The sequence below is a fragment of the Cebus imitator genome, unplaced genomic scaffold (genome assembly GCF_001604975.1).
Source record: "Cebus imitator isolate Cc_AM_T3 unplaced genomic scaffold, Cebus_imitator-1.0 Scaffold219, whole genome shotgun sequence".
In the NCBI taxonomy this organism is placed as follows: domain Eukaryota; kingdom Metazoa; phylum Chordata; class Mammalia; order Primates; family Cebidae; genus Cebus; species Cebus imitator.
In genome coordinates this window covers 3,491,622-3,494,973 of record NW_016107534.1, presented here as the reverse complement: position 1 = coordinate 3,494,973, position 3,352 = coordinate 3,491,622, and the positions used below count along the sequence as shown (strand labels likewise).

Here is a 3,352-nt window from a genome sequence, read left to right as displayed (position 1 = left end):
TCACCGCAACCTCCGCCTCCTGGGTTCAGGCAATTCTCCTGCCTCAGCCTCCTGAGTAGCTGGGATTACAGGCACGCACCACCATGCCCAGCTAATTTTTTGTATTTTTAATAGAGACGGGGTTTCACCATGTTGACCAGGATGGTCTCGATCTCTTGACCTCGTGATCCACCCGCCTCAGCCTCCCAAAGTGCTGAGATTACAGGCGTGAGCCACCGAGCCCGGCCTGTATCTCTACTTCTTAAGGTCTGTTATCATTTCTAAAATGGGGACAATCATATCTACTTTGCCTATCTAAAATGTATGCCGAGATAACAAGATAACGTGAGAGGGTTTTGAAAACTACATATTGATATACAAGCCTAAGATATTAATATTTCTATTCTTTCAGATTAAATGTTCTTAACCTAGATTCCATGGATGTCTAGAACCCCCTAAGACAGTATGCAAAATTTTGTGTTTGTATTTTCCTGGGGAGAGAGCCCATAGTTTTCATCAGTTTTCCAAATGGCTTTCTGTTTTAAGTGCCAATCCTGACCTAGAGTTATAGTCAAGCTACCTCTACCATCATTTATCAGATACTTTGAAGGATTTGTCTCTACTTCCAAGTAGATATGGTTCAGATATTCCTCAAAACACCTCTCTCTTCCAAGCCAAATGAGCAGCTTGAACCCTTTACCTTTGAAAAGGATTACTTCTAGCCAAAAGAATACTGGGCATCAAGCTGTCCAGGTACTCAAGAAAGTCAATCCACCAGATTTCCTATGGAAAAGTACCAAGCACTACAGAGAGCTGGAGTAGGAGGAGGAGGCGGAGGAGGGGGAAATATTAAAATGCAGAAACACAGAAAAAGTTATTGCTGATCTCCATGCATGTTAGACAAGGTTACTTCCAGAAGGGACTAAAGAGCTCTCAGGGGAAATAGAACACATTAATAAAGACAGTCTTTAAAAGGATGTGTTCCCCAACCTTTCAGCAATAAAACTGCCTGAACATGAAAACAGCTGAAGAGCAGAGGCTTCAGGAGAAGTTTTCCAGTGATTGATGGAACATAAACTTGAATGTCTACCTTGTCAATTCTTGAGATTGGGGTTCTTCAGGCTTCATCCTGGCTTATTTCCCTGCTGGGAATCAAAGATGTGAGTACTGTCAGCTATATATGTGTTATGAGTCCTGTTCTCTGAAGGATATGCAAGTCCCTTTTTGTTCGTGATTTTTAACAGAAAGGGAAATGTTGTAATATACCTGCTCTGCTAAATTTTTCTCCTGAAAGAATATTTGAGAGACTTCTCATATTTCCTTTGGTGGCAGGGATAGTTTTAGTGAAAATTTCATTACACTAATATGTAAATGGGAACATGAGTCAGATACTTGTTAAAACTTTAACTTGAAATTTTGGCCCAATATAGAAGCTGGAGCAAGGATTTTTTCTTGGGGATTAAAAGGCACTTTAACTTTTTTGAAGTAAGATCTGGAAAGCTATAGGCAATACACTAGAGGGTGCTCAGAGGTTAGCTTTCTTGGCTAAGTGGTTATCAGCAGCAGCCTAATGAAGGACTTTCAGACCAAGTCAGAAGTCAATGACTTAACGTGGTATCTAAAAGAAAGCCTCAAAAGTCTTTGGCAAGGAAAGTCTAGCAAATGAGACAATCGTGTTATTGAAGACTAGCCCCTCCCTATTCCTTCCTATTGCTGCTCAAAAAACCACTGAGCAAAGGTATTTTCCTGCTATTTAAGAGAGAATGGCCAAGAAATTTCTAAATGAGAGTAATATCTCATTAAAAACAGAGCAATGCAGAGCAAAGCTGTGCTTTTCTTTTTCTTTTTCTTTTTTTTTTAGACGGAGTCTTGCTTTATCACCAGGCTAGAGCACAGTGGTGCGATCTCAGCTCACTGCAACCTCTGCCTCCTGGGTTCAAGTGATTCTCCTGCCTCAATCTCCCAAGTAGCTGGGACTATAGGCGTGTACCACCATGTCCAGCTGATTTTTGTATTTTTAGTAGAGACAGGGTTTCACCGTGTTGGCCAGGATGGTCTCGATCTCTTGATCTCGTGATCTACCCACCTCGGCCTCCCAAAGTGCTGGGATTACAGGCGTGAGCCACGACGCCCGGGCAGAGCTGTGCTTTTCTTAAGTTTTATTTTTTAGTTTTTTACCAACCAAGAAGCAGCACTGAAGAGCTGTGCTTTACTAAAGAGTGTTTTCTAAAAGCTGGGAAGCCCTAGATCATATCCCTTATGCAGTGGTCACACCAACTCCTTTAGGGCAGTTCTCCTGTTCACATAAGTAGAAAGAAGGTCAATGGATGAAAGTTCAGTAGGAGCTGCTACTGAACTTTGAGGGATATGCTAAGCATGTAAGACGCTGAGGACTATGACAGCAATAAGAATTACTATAAAACTTGGATTGATTCTGAGTTGGCACACTAATGTTCAGTAGAATTCTTCTTAAATATTCCTTTATAGGAATACCAAAGTTCGATACCTTAATGTGGCCCCTCCCCTAAGAAAACCAAATCTCTTTTTCCCCCTTCTTGTTATTAGCGAGGAGCAAGAGATTAAAAAAAAACTCAATCAGAATTATTAAATAAATCCTTCCATTAATTCTAAAATAATACATTACTTGGAATAAGCTTGTAGATGGATAGTATTTCTTCCCAGCAAATGTTTTAAAATTGAACACAAGGTAATCCCAGCACTTTGGGAAGCCGAGGTGGGTGGATCACCTGATGTCCAGAGTTTGAGACCAGCCTGGCCAGCATGGTGAAACCCCGTCTCCACCAAAAATACAAAAATTACCCGGTGTGGTGGTGCACACCTGTAATCCCAGCTACTTGGGAGGCTGAGGCAAGAGAATCACTCGAACCCGGGAGGTGGAGGTTGCAGTGAGCTGAGATCATGCCACTGCACTTCAGCCTGGATAACAGAGCCCGACTCGATCTCAAAATAAAAATTAGAAAAAAAAAACAAAAAAACAAAAACTGAGCACAATGTTCTGAAACAACATTAAGAAGAACAGCAATAACCTCCCCCAAAATAATAAACAATAGCTGTAACAATGAGTTGAAATGTAAGCTCCTCAGCTGGGCCTTTGTTAGGCCTACTATATATTCTATCTCATCAATAGTTATTTCTTCAAGTCTGTAATTCTATAAACATTAAAAAGAACTCGAAATATGTTTTAAAGAGTTTAACTAGTTTTCCATAGTGGGGAAACACAAACCCATAAACATAAACCTGTATAGGCTGTAAGAAATCAGGCTAAATCTAGAAGAAACCATTTAGAAACATAAGGATGGTTACTGTTTTTAAATTAAAAGTTGAAACTGGATCCAATATAACAGGTTTATAT

The 3,352-nt window shown here is 40.3% G+C and overlaps 1 protein-coding gene and 1 long non-coding RNA gene across 5 annotated transcripts in view; one reads left to right on the top strand and one right to left on the bottom strand.

Annotated features, from left to right (window-relative positions):
• AHCYL2 (adenosylhomocysteinase like 2) overlaps positions 1-3,352 on the bottom strand; it is a 209,616-nt gene that overhangs the window by 65,256 nt on the left and 141,008 nt on the right. The gene's annotated exons all lie outside the window — the stretch shown is intronic.
• LOC119474225 overlaps positions 232-3,352 on the top strand; it is a 21,535-nt gene continuing 18,414 nt past the window's right edge. The window contains exon 1 of the long non-coding RNA XR_005203514.1: positions 232-1,139. This is a non-coding gene — a long non-coding RNA (uncharacterized LOC119474225). The remainder of the gene's footprint in view (positions 1,140-3,352) is intronic.